At 35.5% G+C, this 18,125-nt stretch overlaps 1 protein-coding gene across 1 annotated transcript in view; it reads right to left on the minus strand.

Annotated features, from left to right (window-relative positions):
* LOC111153570 (tet methylcytosine dioxygenase 2) overlaps positions 1-18,125 on the minus strand; it is a 136,551-nt gene that overhangs the window by 77,688 nt on the left and 40,738 nt on the right. The window lies entirely within an intron of this gene.

An 18,125-nucleotide genomic window follows, 5' to 3' on the forward strand; every position in this document is an offset into this window, starting at 1 on the left:
TATATATATATATATATATATATATATATATATATATGAAATTTATAGTTCTTTTAACATACCATGTTTTCAATTGCCCCTATGCTTTTATACATGTAGTCCCTCTCACTGTAACAAACTTTCCCTATCTCTCTCCTCTTTACCCTTACCCCTCTGGGCAAATTAACTCTCACATATTCTATCCAGGTCTTAGTATTGTCAATACTTCCTCTAGGAAACCTTGAATGACCTTCCAAGAGAGTGTCAGATGCTCTCCAGAGTGTTCCAAGAACACCTTGTATTTTTCCTCATCATAGCACTTACCACATCATAGTATATCTACCTATTTCCTATCTGGATCCTCCATCAGACTTAAACTTCTTGCAGAGTAAGAGTTGGGTCTATCAGTTTCATAGTCATAATTGAAATACTTAACTCAGTAGATATTCAATATATGATGAAGGAATGAATTACAGCGTATACATATTCTCTTTCCTGCTGGTTCCTAACAATCTTAAGATTTACATTTAGCAATCATACATTCGAACACAGAAATTTATTTTAGTGACTAAACATATTAAAAGCTGGAACACACAACATTTCTATAAATAGAAAAAAAAATACTGTCGGGTATAGATAAGGTATTACTTAGAAAAAAATGAAACCTAGTCATTGAATTAGCAGTTGAGAAAAACAAGTTTAAAGTCTCTTCCCATACATGTTTATTTCCAATCCAGGTCCCAACAAATACAAAAACAAACCCTCAAAAAAGTGCTTAACTATAATAAAAAATGATTCATTTATTTTTTTTTTTAGCACACTGGATAAAAATGCAAGAACTTCAGAGGGGTTTGGAGCCTAAGTTCCCTTGATAACTCCTCTAGCTATCACTAATGTGGGTTGTCCTTTGGCTCAGTTATTTCTAAAATCCCTCCAGGCAAATACTATGCTTTATCTACCTTCCCTCCCCATCTTAAAACCTAACACAGGTATGCAGCAGGCACTCAAAAATTGCCTGTTGACTGAATGAAAGCAGAATAGATATGATTATTCTTGATAGGCTCCACTGTAGATAAACAAACCTGAAATGTCAATAAAATGTCTATATCCATATACTGTGTGCCAACCCCATGGGAAAGGTCTTAGCATTTCAGTATTCCCAGGTGATTAGAAATAAACACTAAGTTTTCTGTTTCTATTTGAAATGCTTATATCATGGATAGCTACAAGTTTAAGATTTCTGAATTTTCCTAAAGACATCTTTTATTCACTGTAGAAGAGTAAAGTCACATATTTAATTTTAATAAGAAACACACAAAAAATATGAGAGAAATCTGCTATCAGATTTCGGTTCTGTTCTCACTGTGACAAACCAAGCTGGCATGGGTACTATTTTAGTTAAAAGAAAGCTGTTAGAGGCACATCATGTTAGCCATGGACCTGAATCAATGGGCACAGAGTATTCAGACCCCTAACCTTGGAAGGCAATTCAACTGACTTTGTGATAGAAGGAACCAAAGTCAGTGCATTGTGTCTAGGATTATCCAGAGCATCTTGGTTATGGTAAGAACAGATAGTTCGAATTTTAAGTTTCTTTCCAGATAAGGTTGAAGACTTGTTTGGATCCAGAAACCTGTTATTACACTTGACTCATCCTAGAAAAATTCAAGCTTTAAACACTGCTAATCAGATGCAAACTTAACTTGGAATTTTTTTGGTACAAACTTCATCACAGTGGTTGAATAACTCATAGCTGGAATGAATACGAAAGGTGAATATATAAACAATATTCATGCAGACATTCATCCCAGTTTATTCAATCTTGCTGGAAAGAGACCCCACCCAAACATCTACCCCATGCATCAGGTATCTATTTACACTACCGCTGCGCAAGTTGTAACTTATTAAATACCAAACTTAATTAAACTGGCATGCATTTTAATTGTTTTCCAGCAGATGTTGAAATTTAATAGCTTTGTTCCTTTATTCCTGTTTCACTCTAAAACACTTATCACTATTTGAATTTGAGATTACATTTGCTGACATTTCAGTTTTTTGGTGGAAGGAGACTGGTTTTAATTGGTACCAAGTTTCCTGCTGTTTCCTCTTTGTTATGGAAGGTCACCATGTCAAAAAGAAACTCCTCAAAACAAAAAAACAAAACACAACAAAAAACAGGAAGACACCAAAGAATAGAATTAATACTAAATTAATCCCAAACTTTGAGATTAATTGGAAACACTGTCTACTCACCACTGTGTCCAACACACTCCTATTTTACTCTTTTTCATCGTATAAGCTAGTAAATAAAATTGAGCACGTTCAGCAACTTTTATATGATTGGAAAAGATTCAGGAAATATAAAAGTTAAGTAGTAAAATAAATATGCCCTAATTAGGTCTTTTAACTTGTTGCTCATAAAAAGAAATCAGGTCTTTCTGCATCCTTTATACTTCATTAATGGTTAGAAAAATAATTAGATGACAAAAATAAATGAAAACACCAGAGTCTCCTAATTTGGGAAACGGATTCTTCAGACGCCTTCTCAGTAATACAGAGGGATATACTGAGCGGTCCTGCTCAGTCCTGGACAGTAGTTCACAAACTGAACAATCAATTGGCTCAATTTTTGTAGAAATATGTTCTACCAGTCCACCAAAACAAACAGCAGATGAAAATATTCTGATACATCAGAAGAATATGCTTTATTTATTCTACTAGTGCCTAACTGCATAATGAAGGTATTGTCAGCAAAATACCTTTAGCAGAAAAGGTTGTGTTAAGAGGGAAATAGCTGGGCTCTTTTCCCTTCTGCGACCATAGAAGCACACAGTTGCCATCACGACCAATCGTTTTAGTTCCTTCTTATGTTCCCTTAATACAGACGGTGAAACTAAAACAGGCCAAGAGAAACTAAACGTGCTCTCCACTTGTCTTTAAAACTCCCTCGTCCTTCCTCCTTCAGCATACCAGAGGAACTACGCAATATAGGATCTTGTTTAAAATCTGTGGATTATTCTGGATGTACTTCAAATCATCTAGTTTTCTGCACTCCAGTTTTAGCTCTTTACTCCCCTTTTATGTAGTAAAAAGAGTTCTCATGCTTAAAGTTTTTGTGTTCGTGCTAAATCAATCTCTTGTGGAATTAGGCTTATTACCTAAACTAGAAACTCATAAGATAATGAATTTTTGCCATAATTTTCTTAGGCATTTGCAGCATTCATTTCTAAGCTCTGAGATCCTGTTGAGAATCATATGAAAGCAACTAGTACCCTTTTCCTAGCAAAATTTATGTAAAATTCCCAGGGAGCTTATAGATTCCTATGAATTCATGCTTAGAATGTTTATGAGTTAAAGAGTTTAGATCTTCAGTTTCATTTGAAGAGTTCAACTTAAATTAGAAACGTTAAAAAAAAAAAAAAAGGTTTACTCTAAAACCTGTTTCATAAGATTTGGCTTATTTCTGTCCTCGTGAGACTGGTTGATAATTTATTCTTTCTTCTTGAAAGCCTGCTTTCTATTTTGAATTTCCTTGAAAGCAGCATCCAATATTAAATCCATTTGAGGAGCTAATTTTCATCATGTTCATGAACAAAATTAGGCTGGAGGACTTGCAGAGAAGTGGTAACATAAGAACAGACATCCCAGCCCTCTTCCAGTGAATCACTGAAATAATCAAAAAAGAAAAATTGGAAAATATCCCACATCAGCACTAAAATACCAGGAAACAGTGCCAGCGGAAAGAAAGTTTGAGGAATTTATGGATAAACTGCATGTGAATCCATATTAAAGGACAACGCTGAGTCTAATATCATAGTCCCTCTTCCTGAGCCAGTTGTGGAAAATAAAGAAAACCCTATCTGACTGCCCAATACCCCTTATTGTAAGGGGAGAGGGTAGGGGGAGGAAAGGGAGGAGGGGAAGGAATGGGAGGGAAGGGAAGAAAGGAAGAAGGAGGGAGGAAAGAAGGAGGGAAATCAGACAAAACCAATTTATGAACCTGGACTAGAGCCCACAACAAGTGAAAGAGAAATACAAAGACAGACTGGGGGGTGGGGTGACCTGATCTCTTAAGCAATAGTTTCAACAAATAGAAAAAAGTAATAATGTTCTAAATGTCCCAGTAAAAGAATGTCTTGAATAGTCTAAGGTACTCTCACATTTTTGTGGTAGTAGGTGAATCAGCCCCCCTTCAAGGATGTATGAATAAGTAGGGAGAGCAAATCCAGAATGATACCTATGAAAAAAAAAAAAACACTAGAACTTCAACTAAAAGAAAAAAAAATTAACATATTACTGAACAGTAGTAGAAGATCATGCTTTCAGAAATGATTTGCTTAGTGTTCTAGAAATAAACTGTAGATCTCCTGTGCCTTGTCCTGCCAAGGGAAGTTTTCACAGGTACTTTTTATTTATTTATTTATTTATTTTTTCCACAGGTACTTTTTAAAATAGCAGATGGATGACTAAATTGGAGAAGAGACTGCAATTAAGAAGTTAAGGAAAATAGAACCAGTTATCATAATTCTACAGCAAAATATAAAACAGAATCAAAAGAAGAAAAAAAATTGAGTTCATTTTGCAAAAATGTCCATCAAATAGAGAAAAAGCTAACAGGTTTTTGTTTTACTTTTTCTAAATAACATTTTATTCAAAGAAGAAATGAAAACTTTATTTTTTTAATGAAAACTTCAGAAGAAAGGATTTCTGAGAAACAGATAATGAATATAGTGCATCTTGAAATGCATGAGCAGAGGCTGAATTATAACCACAGCCTTAAAATCTTTTACAACACAAAACAGAATAAAATAAATGACATACAAGCATTCTAACCCAATAATTTAGGAAAATAAACTTAAGCAAAGGAAAGTAATTAGTAATAAGAGAATTAATTAATAACAAAAACATATATAGTAGGTTCCATGAATAAATCCAAGAGCAGATTTTTAAAAAAATATTTTATTTATTTATTTGTCAGAGAGAGAGAGAGTGAGCACAAGCAGGGGGAGCAGCAGGCAGAGCAGGCAGAGGGAAAAGCAGACTCCCTGCTGAGCAGGAAGCACAGATGCAGGGCTCTATCCCATGACCCTGGGATCATTCCTGAGCCAAAGGCAGACACTTGACCAACTGAGCTCCCAGGCATCCCCCACTGTATTTCTTTGAAAATAATACAATGGACAGAAAAATCACTAAGGCAATAAGAAAACACACACACACACACACACACACACACATTAGTGTAGACAGAGGTGCCATAAATACAGATATAGAGAATATTAAAAAATAAAATGCTATACACTTTTGATGAACAAATTAGAAAACCTAGATAGAATGGTGGCATAGGGAAACTACAATGCTAAAATAAGCTCAAAAGAGGTATAACGCCTAAATAAATTTATATCTTTGGACCATAATCTTTAAACTTTTCAAATTATTATCTGACAATTAGTTCCAGAGCTCAAATGTTCTCAAAGATCCTCTTTCTATTTTCCAAAAAATATGCAACTCTTATGCTAAAGAAGAGATTATACTAAAGATTTTTCTATAAGTAAATTATTCTGAATAACTGAGAATACTTTTTTCTATTAAATGTATACCTGATATTACATGGTTTCTGTATTTTTAGGCAATAGTAGCCCATTATTCATTTGAATATTTATTAAGTGCCTGGTATGTATGAAGGATTCAAGATTCTTGTCCCTGAGGAAGACAGGTTCTTGAAACATCATAAGGAAATAGTGTTATTAGTTTTCTACTAGATTCTTACAAACATGCTTTGGAGACATAGCAAAGAAAGGGGCTAAATTTGCTTCAGGGGTTGGGGAGGACTTCAGAGAGGTGTGTATCTCTTACTACAATTAAAACTTACTCAAATCTTGTCTAAGACATTTCCTCAACATCTTCAATCATGCCTCTGACTCTTTTTCGTATTTGCTAGTGCTCGGTAGCATCACTACTGTAATTAGGAGTTCAGCAGGTATGGTTCCCAGAGTCAGGCACTCCTTTCTGTGTGATGAAGTGTGCCAATAAATATATACAAAGACCTTTCTTTGACACAAGCGCATTCAATTCCCAACCATTTACAGTACTGTTTAGGATTTTAAGCAGTTAGAAACAAGATTATTTTCCCGTAAATCCATAGTGGAAAACCGTCTCCTACCACATCCTTTTCCAACTATCTTTTGTTCTAGAAGATGTCTGCATTTACTAAATTTTCATTTTGCCTGCTATAGTTAACAGCCACTCCATCTCTTCACCCGGGTGCTGTATGTAAGTGATGAATCGCTAAATTCTATTCCTGAAACCACTATTACCCTATATGTTAACTAACTACAATGTAAATAAAAAATTGATATAAAAAATATTTACGGTGATAATACAGTAACCCCTCTTTTGTTGTCAGTAATCCTATTACAAAACTATAGAACCTAAAGGATGGTACTTTCCCTTCAATAAAAATTACAAGAACTGAAGGAAAAGAAAAAGAAAAGAAAAGAGAGAGAGAGAAACACCCAAGCTTCATTATAAAAAGTAAGTAGAAATATGGTTCAAAAGAAGGGCTTAATGTGGCCATGATTTATTGATTAAAGTTATGATGTTACTAAACTGTCATTCAGAAGAGGGCACAAAAGTCCATTGCTTTTAAGGAATATAGAATTTCAGAGAAGAAAAAAATCACTAAGATATTTGAGAACAATGGGTAATTAGAAAAGTGCTTCCTTTAATAATTTCTTTAATAACAATGTATCAGTTTATGAAAAAGATTAAAAAGAAAAACTATGAATAACAGATTTTTAAGATAGAGGTTGTATGGAGCAGTGGGTAGAAAGCATTCAGAGGATCTGAGAGGCAGGCCCAGTGCCACCAGTAATTCACCACTCCACCGGAAGCAGTCACCTTACCTCTCAGAAGACTCAGGCTTAAAGGCAAGGATCAGGAAAAACAGAATTAATTTTATTTTCATATTACTTTTAGCATCATCTATTCATTAAGATTAACACAGGTTATTTATCCAGTTTTTGTAATCCTCTGTAGTAATAAAGTTTGAAGAGGTGTGTGTGTGTGTGTGTGTGTGTGTGTGTGTGTGTGTACTCATTCATTTATTTGTCTGGGAACTAGTGCATTGGACACATATCTTTGTTCACAATATGTCAAGGATTGAAGCTGGGGGACAGGTGTTATCTCAGGAAACATGCAGCAATTCTCATGGTCACACAAATCTGAAGGGGAAGAGCTGATAATGTACAGATTTTGGATGAAGGTGTCCTGTTGAGTACCTTATTTAACTATATTGGCAGGGATTCAACTCTACCCCTGACTTGGAGGTGACCTTCTGTTGCTTTATACTAGGCTTCATGTAATCCATGATTAGTAGTCCTGAAACCCCCTCAGTAAAATTAATTTTTGTTTAAAAAAGCTCATATATAAGCTTTTATATCCATTTACTAACGTGCCTAGTTTAAATGTTATCAACTGATAATTTTATTTACAGAAAGCTATTAAACACTGAAATGGGAACAGAAATTAGGATAGCACCAATGCACATATTATCTATCACTTTTAAATCCTTTTTTTTGTTTTTGCCTTATATCTGTTGTACTGATTATGAATGCATGAAAATATACTTACACTTCTCATAAAATTGTTAAGAAATCCCTTGCATTAAACAAGAGAGCAAATAATGTAAGTCTGAATCACTTCAATAGGAAAAGATTTCTTCTCCATTATGTATTTGGGGAAAGTGGGGCCTTTTTTGAAGAAGTGATTTTGTTTTCAAGGGCAATTCATCCAATTTTTAAAAATATATCACATGTAATGTTTCCAAAGTATATTCGTGATTTGCAAGTACTTAAATGATTCAGTTGAATAACTGAATTTAAAGGAAATTCTTATCAATCTTCCAGGGGTAGAAGGATTCAGCAATAGGTCTTTCAATCACAGTATTATCAAGTATCTCAAGACATAATTATCTCAGGAACATAAAACACAACAAAAGCACCCCAGTGAAGTCAACCTTCTTTCTCATTTTGATTAAGAGTATGACCTAGTTTTTTTTTTTTTTTTTAAAGATTTTATTTATTTGTCAGAGAGGGAGAGAGAGCGAGCGAGCACAGGCAGACAGAATGGCAGGCAGAGGGAGAAGCAGGCTCCCCGCCGAGCAAGGAGCCCGATGTGGGACTCGATCCTAGGACGCTAGGATCATGACCTGAGCCGAAGGCAGCTGCTTAACCAACTGAGCCACCCAGGCGTCCCTGACCTAGTTATTTTTAAAAATATGTGTGTGTGTGTGTATGTATTCATATCAGATAAACAAGAAGCAGTGTTTTCAGAAAGGGAGGAAAATGAAAAACAGTTAAAAAGTAGAAGGGAGTAAATGAGAATTAAATAAAAAGGTAATTAGATAGTGGTTAAGTGAACATATAAAGAATAGGGAATTAGCAGATTTTTTTTATATATAAATATACCTTTTCCTAGGTTGACAAAACAAAACTCTTGAAGGAATTTTTCCAAATAGACATAATGGATGAACTGAGGCTTAGGGAAACAATCATGAAGTATAAAGTTTATATATATCAGTTCTAATATCCTCTAAAAACAAATCACAGTTGTTTTTTTTTAAAGATTTTATTTATTTATTTGACAGAGATCACAAGTACACAGAGAGGCAGGCAGAGAGAGGGGGGAAAGCAGGTTCCCTGCTGAGCAGAGAGCCCGATGCGGGACTCGATCCCAGGACCCTGAGATCATGACCTGAGCCGAAAGCAGGGGCTTAACCCACTGAGCCTCCCAGGTACCTCCAAATCACAGTTCTTCATATCAGTGCCAGTTGTGCTTGTTGTATCATTCCAACCCTCATATTCTAATCTTACTTAGACCAAACATTCTCAGGTTTCTATGATTTATTATCAGGTATATTACCTGCTATTCCTGATAAATTGGTTATATTGAAAATAAGATGAAAAATGCATTCTATGCACAACCAATGGAACATCTCTAAGTAAAGGCAAAAGGAACCACACATTCAGAACTGAGAAAGTTGCTTGGACATGTTCAAACCTACTTTCTAGTACATCCTTAGGTTCATGATTCATCACTGAGTCCAACTCACTGAACAAATTCCTTAAAATGACTCCAGTAAGGCCTTGCCAATCCCATATCTGCCCTTTATTTAAGGAAGGAGGACATGGTGGGGGTGAGGGGTGGGCAGAGTACATCTCATCCTTCTCCAGCTGCCTCCAGTCTGTGGGAGCCATCTATTATGCTGCTAGTTATAAATATAAACCTAACTTTTAATGTTTTAAAAGTATGGTGTTATATCAAGAAAGTAAATCCTTTTCTCCTATAAAGTAAGATATCTGATGCCTCCATTTTCCAGAGGAGAAAGTTAAGAATAGAGAAGAAGGAGAACATAACAAGTAAGAGTTCTTCTAAATTTTAGATAAGATTTTAATCAAAAACATATGATTTGTTCTCTTAACGATTATCCACTTAAAAAAAAAAAGAAATTATATAAACATTTAAATCAATAATAACAAAGAAGTCATCTTTACAAAATTTATAGAGGAAATGAGAGGAGTGTGTGTGTTTATAAACAATACATGGAATGGAAATAAATTTCATAAATTTGCATAGGCTTAAAAGAGAAACCGAAAATAACAAAATGGAATTTAATAAATTAAATATTAAAATCTTTAACACTGGGGCACCTGGGTGGCTCAGCTGGTTAAGCATCTGCCTTTGGCTCAGGTCATGATCCCAGGGTTCTGGGATTGAGCCCTGCCTCTGGGTCCCTGCTTAGCGGGGAGCCTGCTTCTCCCTTTCCCTCTGCTTCTCCCCCTGCTTGTGCTCTATCATTCTCTCTATCAAATAAATATATAAAATCTTTAAAATCTTCAACAATGATTTATACAATCACATTAGCAAATTAAAGATGGAAGAGATCTGGTTTATCAGCTGCTTGTGTAAAGAAAAAAAAAGTATGCTGCCACTTGAGTGTGAGGAAATGGCATGTACTTGCAGGCAAGGAAGGTGGTGTGCCCCAGGACTACAGTGACCAGTGACCAGACAACTAGATCTGAAAGTAGGCATTTTATGATAAATGCTGGTTGTATGACCCATGTAATGAAGAGAAGTATCTTCTACATCATTAATAAAAACTACAATTTTAAAAAAGTATTTTGATATTAAGTCATCCTCCTTCCTGTAGGAGGATAATCCTATCACTCAGTCAGAAAGTATTAAATACTTAACTCTATGCTAGACATTCAGATATGCTTTACTACGTTGCTACTCCAGGAAGACTTGCTAGTGGAATGAGCATCAAAGTAATCTCAATTTTTAAAATGTCTAAAAAAGTGACCCATCTTTGAAATGAGAAGGGAACAACTAAAGTACAAATTAAACAAAGAAAACTACTACATTATACCTTAAGAAAGTATGAAATTGCACAAGAGAAATAAAAACCTTTTTTTTTTTGAAGATTTTTTATTTATTATTTGACAGAGAGAGATAAGGTGAGAGGGAAGACGAGAAAGGGAAGTGGGAGAGGGAGAAGCAGGTTTCCCTCTGAGCAAGGAATCAGATGCTGGGCTCAATCCCAGGATTCTGGGATCACGACCTGCACAGACGTTTACGGACTGAGCCACCGCGGTGCCGGGAAATAAAACCTCTTTGAGAACACCTGGTTTTATACTTTCAGTATATATGACAAAAAGTTACCCATTTGTTTTGTTCTAAGTGAAATACATTTAATATATTCAAGTGTTCAATGCTGCATTTTAATCGAGAAGTTTACTTACTCTCTTCTAGGACTTCTCATAATCTAGAAAAGCTGTGGATTCTAATAATCACTTTACTATTTGGTTAGGGAACCTGGAGCTCAGAAATATTTCCAAAAATGCTCTCTAGAGATCCAGCATATTGATAGAGCCCTGCAGGGGTGCACACATTTCCAGCCCTCTTAATACCATAAAGCACCCAGACAACAATGCCAAACATATGGCTTCCCAAAGAGCCTATGTTCTGAAGTACACTGATCACTTTTCTCCTCCTCCCTGAGACTAAAAAACAGAACAAAACAAAAACTGCTAGAGAACACAATCTATCATCAACTAAACTTTCTGGTATTTTCAAACCACTTTCCAAATTCATGTTTTACTAAACAAGGTCTTGAGTATTAGTCATTAAAATTATCATCCAGTAGACATTAAATATCATCTACAGCACCTTTCAAATCTCTCTTCCTGCAGTGAAGCATTTATGTTTATCAATACTACTGGAATTAGAACACTGAATACATCCCTAAAGTCCCCCAAAAGAGTCAACAAAAAACACTAATCCCAGGGGCAATAAATTTAATTTGGGTAGGATACTGCAGGAACAAAACATTTTGGTAGCAAATGTTACTTATACAAGTGTTAGTTACAACTCGGTACGTGTGGGGTACAAGCTCTGAAATAATGTTAACTTTGTATATGATATTGCTATGCCTAGACACCTGAAGTTCCAACTACTCACCTTCCACAGTTCCTTACCTCCCCCCATTTCCATCCCCAAATGGGACAGGTGTTTTATCTATTTTAATAAAGACTAAAGACAAAGAAAAAAAAATAAAAGATATGAAAAAATCACGAAGTGAATTGTTTTGAGAGTGGCATTGAATGACTACTATGTAGCCAGATGCTGTGCAAAATACTAGGAATAAGAAGATGAGACATGGCCTTTGCCTTAGGGATTTGAGTTTGTAGAGAAACAGGCACATGTGACTACAGTAAGTGCGGGGTTTGAGGAACACAAGTGTCATAAATATGAGGCCTTGCTGATGAGAAACCTGAGCTGGGTCTTTATGGAAAAGGCAGAGGCAAGAAATAGCCAGTACAAAGGCTTGGATGTGTGAAATATGTTAGGTTCAAGACCTATAAAGAGTTAGAAATAATTACCTCATGGAATCTGAGGGACAATATGGTGACCTGGAAGTTGAAGAGTAATTAAGAGCCAGATAGGGATATCAAGCATACAGTTTGATCTGTTTTCTGTAGGCCAATGGTTTTCCAAACTGAGGACTTTAGGTATCAAGGGTTCATAGAATTGTTCAGGGCCACATTGGTTAAAGAGGGGTGAGTAGGTGACCCTAAGAGTTGCCACATTGCATCTATTTCTGCAATGACCAGATGAACTCCATTGTAATTGTAAAAATTTTGTGGGGTGGGGAGGGGGAAGCTTCTACTGCTTTAGGAAAGTTTAACAATGGGTATTCATCAAAGCATATTAAGAAGGAGAATACATGGTTAGATCTGCATTTAAGAGTAAGCACACTGGGACACTTTCAATTGACCAACAGGAAAAAGAAAAGAATACCAGAAGGAACAATTAAAAAATAATTCACGGAAAAAATGAGAAAATTCTGAAGAGAGGCAATATGGATAAGCTGGATTTGAGGGTATGAATGGAAAAGAGAAGCAGAAGTTCGTGCCCAGTAAGTTCAATAGTCGCAATAAAGTAGGAAGCAAGCTGGCTAGGAGGATTTAAGAAAGCACATGTGTGTACACACGTGTAAGTATGGAGGAGGATTCAAGATCTTGAGAAGATGGCCAAGGTTTTTTGTTTGTTTGTTTCTTAAAGTCCCTCTAAGACTCCTAGGAAAAATCAAGGACTATATATGCCTTTAGGAATTACAAAAGTGCAATAAACATATACAATGTTAACTAAATAGTCACAGATTATCCAAGAAACCCATTAGTTATTCTCCCAATCTTCTCAACACTAAAATAGCCAAGATAACACACTACAGTAGTCCCTGCCTCCCGTCCACTTGTTTTTGCTTTCTGCAATTTTGGTCATCTGTGGTCATCCACCATCCAGAAGCAGATGATCCTCTTTCTGACACATGGTCAGAAGGTGCTATGTCACACTGCCTAGGTCATTCATCTCACTTCATTTCATCATGTAGGCATTTTATCTTCTCACATCATTATTAGAAAAAGAGGTATTTTGATGGAGAGGAGAGAGAAAAGGTGAGAGAGAGGGCACATTCATGGAACTTTAATTAGAGTATATTGTTATAGTTGTTCTGTTTTTAGTTATTGTTCTTAACCTCCTCCTGTGTCTGTGAGTTAAACTTCATCGCAGGTATGCATGTATAGGGGAAAAAACAGTATATATAGGGTACTATCCACAGTTTCAGGCATCCACTGGGCATCTTGGAACATCCCTCCTCCAGTCCTTCATAAGGGGAGACTATATTGACTACATTATTTCACATTTTGAAAAAAAGCTTTGGTTAGATTAACACCTGTAAAAATGGGTAAACATTTCTAATGCCTTCATTTGCATTACAACTTTCTTCCAGAATATAAAGTGTTTTCATAAGACTTTCATTTCTGCTTAAAATATCCTGTGAGATTGATGGAGACTACTGATACTTCACTGTTTGATGGGGAAACTGAAACAAGAATGGTGAAAATAGTTTTCATAGTGTGTAATCTATTTTAGCATGGCTTACTTATTCTAAACTCATAGCATAGGTCACAGGTGGATAGGCATTAATGCAAAAAAAAAAAATGCTACAATGTTATTTGTGAATTCAAGGATTGCCAAAGTTCTCAGCAGAATCCCATAAGAATGTCAATAGTCTTCCACAACTCAGTCTCTTGGGACATAGAGACAATGAGACCAATCTGAGCCTTAAAATATACACAAGATACAGCTTTCATACAGTTCAGCCATGACTTGTAGCACAATGTAGATATGCAATGGAGAGAGTAAAGAAACATAAAGAAAGATCTGTAGCACCATTGTAAATGAAAAAGTAAACATTTTCCTCTTTTAAATACACTTCTGCACACTGCTAAATAATTACATTTTATTAAAAAGAAAACATTTAGTAACAGATGGGTAGGAGGATAATAGTTTGAAGAGCACTGCATCAGATGATCTCTAGGATTTATTTTTGTTTTAAAGTCCTGTGACAAAGGATAAATCAATCGGGTTTGTTAGAATAATGATGATGGAATTTAGTTCATAAGACTGGTCTGCAAGGAAAGGACATTTGGAGTCTTCATTTTGAAGTCTACGTGGTGATTTAAATTTGAGATAAGAAAAGCCATTTTTCTTCTGAAAGACAAACAGAAAAAATATAATACTAGAAATAACTGTTCTGTCTCAAACTATTGATGAAATAGAAGGATGACTTATTCTTTAATCAGGATACATCAACAATGACCATAGGTGGGAGAAAATGACTAAAGCAAGAAGAGTGAAGCTTGTAAATGAGTAAGGTCTGGTTCATGAGAAAGGGTGAGAATGTACATAATAATTAGAAGAATGGCTACAAGAGAATTCTAAAGGGCAAATCCAAATCTTCTCTTTTCTCCACAAACAAGAAGCAAAATACAAAGCATTAACACTTCTTAGAGATGACATGGAGGGGCAGTAGGTCTCAATAAGGACACCTGGGGGTAGAACAGGTTTTGCCAATAGCTAATGACATGACCTTTAGGAAGTCATGTATTAGGTCTGGGTACCCTTTAGTCTGCCATAAAATTAGCCAATTGGACGAAGGTGATGTCTAATGGCCCATTTTGCGGCAATACTTTTATGATTCTCTGTTATTCCAACCTGGTGTAAAAATACAATGTTTTGATAGGCATATTCTCTTACAATTTTTGTACTAGGTTAATATTTACATAGATTTCAATGCACAGTGAAAAATTTCTCTTAGCAACTCAATTCACCCTGTCAAACATTGCATGAACTTTATCCTTAATAGTCTTAAGGATACCTACCCTGCATTGTCTCACCTCCATCACCATGAATTCAAACTCATGATATGCCCCTACTTCCCTATTTTCTTTAATGCTAACACTTACTTGGTCATTTAAAACCTGAAAACTTTTACTCTTATCTTCTATTTGCAATTAGTGAATAAATCCTCTGAATTTTCCCTATCAAATCTTTCTTTTTCAATCTTACCTCTAACATCATAATCCATGTTCTCAACTTCAATCCTAAATCACTTAAACCACTTCCTCCATCTCCATACCCACCTAAACTTGTCAAAATAATATTGCTAATGACCTGAATGCATCTCTTTAAAGACTCACCTGCTTCCACTGCTTCTCAGTATTTGTATGATGGCATGTAATCATCATTAGCCTGGCCTAAGAGCTTTACAAAATTTGGCCTCACCTGCTTTTCTATCTTCTCTCCCACCACCTGTCATCCCTATACAAGGTAGCCTCCCTTTGCCTACCCCCCTCGCCCTTTGCCTTGCCCACTTGCCCTCAACGCCAACATCCTTATTTCTCTCCATCTCATGCTGTTTTTCTTCCACTTCTCCACTAGGGTATCATTCCCTGTTTTTTTGTTGTTGTTGTTATTGCTTTTATGGCTGACAGTGTAAAGACTATGGAACCATAACATATAAAAATTAACTTTAATTAGAACTTTTTCTTTGGGGGTTTTCTTTCAGCGTTATTGAGGTATAATTGACCAATAAAGCTGTAAGATATTTAAAGTGCACAATGTGATGATTTGCTCTCCATAGAAATCATGAAAGGATTCCCCCCATCAAGTTAATGAACATCATCACCTCACATTTTTACCATTCTTTGTGTGTGTGAGAACACTTCCACTCTTAGCAAATTTCAATTGCACAACTGAAATTTACAAATTTCAATTACACAACTGAAATTTAGTTATCAACTAACTAGTTGATATAGTTAGCAACTATAGACACCATGCCATACATTTGATTCTCAGACGTTATGCATCTTTTTTTTTTTAAGATTTTATTTATTTATTTGACAGAGAGAGATCACAAGTAGGCAAAGAGGCAGGCAGAGAGAGAGAGAGGAAAGGAAGCAGGCTCCCTGCTGAGCAGAGAGCCTGATATGGGACTCGATCCCAGGACCCTGAGATCATGATCTGAGCTGAAGGCAGAGGCTTTAACCCACTGAGCCACCGAGGTGCCCAGACCTTAGGCATCTTATAACTGGAAGTCTGTACTCTTCTGCCAACTATCCAATTTCTTCCTAGCCATCAAGATCCAGGCCACCATCTGCCATCTTCCTTTGCATCCCTTGAGAAGTCCTTCTCTAACTCTAGATGGACATTGCTATTCCTTGAACTTCCAAAGTTCTTATCTGTATCACTTTCTTTGATATATGTGTACATATTTACAGATGGTATATGACTTAGCGGTATAAGATCCTCTGATTCTGTTTGAATCATTCTGTGAAAACTTTTTACACCTCTAGGTCTTTGTGGCATTCTCCTCTACCTATTTTTCACCATATGACTTTATGGTGTATTAGCATTTTTTTTTTTAGGTTTTTAATCAAAATTAATCTCTCATGAGGTCTTTCTTGACTACTTTATTTTTATTTATTTATTTTTTGGACTACTTTATTTTTAATTACTACCTCACCACACTTCCAATTTTCTTTTTCTGTCTTAAATTTTTTATGCTTAGCACTTCTTGGTATTTAATGCACTATACATTTTTATTTCTTTATCTTCTTTATACCTGTCTGTCACTCTAGATTTTAAGCTAAACAAGTACAGAAACCTTTTTGCTTAGTAATGTACTCTGGTTCCTAAAGAGTACCTGGTACTTAATATGCACTCAAGAAATAATCTTTGGTTGAATTTATTGTTTAAAAACTCAAAGCAACATTAATAATGGTAAAAATCATAATAATAAACAAATTCTAATAAAGATTTAGAATTCAGTTGTGCCAGGCCCTGTACATATTATCCATACATGTACATATATACCCATATATGTATATAATCCCATTATTGTTACTTATGACCCATTTTCCTCCTTGCCAAATAAAACAAGGCTTGAAGAGGTTAAATAATTTCACCACGAACACAAAGATAATAAATATTATTAAAAACAAGTCCTAGGTTTATTTATCACTGAAAATATCTCCGAAGTTTAGCTTATCCATCTGTAAAAAGTTAAACACAAGATAACATTCTTTTTTGGATATGAGGGAAGAACTCCTCTGGGAGTTACTTGTGAAATCATTCTTTCGGTCTCTCTCTCACAAATAGTTAATACTCTAATTTCTTCTTTCCTTGTTAGTAATTTCTCTTACATTTTCCCTAGACTTTGCACTTCTTTCCTTACCTACACTTCATCTCTAAGAAGAGAAAAATTCTGACTAATGTTATTGTAAAAATTCCATCTTCAAAATGCATCTCAGTTCTCATATAAAGGTCAAGTACAGAATGAGTAGCCACAGTCCTCACAGCAGGAGGTAAAGCATCCATTACGGGAGGAGGGAAAAAGCAAAGAATGCTTTATTCATAATTACCTAAGATTTTCCAGCATGAGAGGGGAAAGAGGAAGTCTATTTTCAGTGACAATGAATACTCTAAAAATATTAGCATGCAAGGGGAAAATTTTCATTCTGAGAGTTAGTAGTGCTGAGTTCTCTTTCCCTTACAGAGTGACTTAAAATTCCCAGGGTAGAGAGGTAATCTAGGCAGATGTTAGTTGCCTTATGTCTCGAAAATGGCAACATCTAGGAATCATGGGAGTTTAACTGAGGACACACTGGGAAGGATTTCTCAGGAGCAGGTCAGTCCCTAAGAAGTATCAAGTGGCAGAGTGGATACTTATATCCTCAGGCATCTAGAATGAGGGCAGAGATTACAGCTACATAGACCTTTTAGAAGATCTGTTATGCTGAATGTATAAACAAGATTCAGTGAAGTTGAAGCTGAACTACCTGCTAAAAGAGTTACAGAAGAAAAAAAATAAAAAGACTTCTTCTCTTTTTTAATCTAACCTCCATTTTTTTTCCAACAATGCCCCCATAATTTTAATTGACTTGAAGTACAGGCAAAAGTATACAGAGAATTCATTCTGGTGTCCATCTTGAATATTTTGGAAAACACTATCAGTTATCAGTTCCCCATTTCTGTTCATCTATATAAATGTTAATGGTCTGATAAATAACCCTTAGGTTGGGACACTCATTAGTCTGTCAGTGAAGAGCATTTAGAACAAACTGATCTTTATTAACGTCAACTGTAGATGAAAAAAGTACTTGGTATCTCCCTGTTAGTACCTTATATTTTCAGAAAAAATCATGTGAAAAAATTACATAGGGTTTCCTGAAATCTGTCATTGT

This window comes from Enhydra lutris, unplaced genomic scaffold (assembly GCF_002288905.1).
Source record: "Enhydra lutris kenyoni isolate GAN:26980312 unplaced genomic scaffold, ASM228890v2 scaffoldscaffold3, whole genome shotgun sequence".
Taxonomy (NCBI): Eukaryota; Metazoa; Chordata; class Mammalia; order Carnivora; family Mustelidae; genus Enhydra; species Enhydra lutris.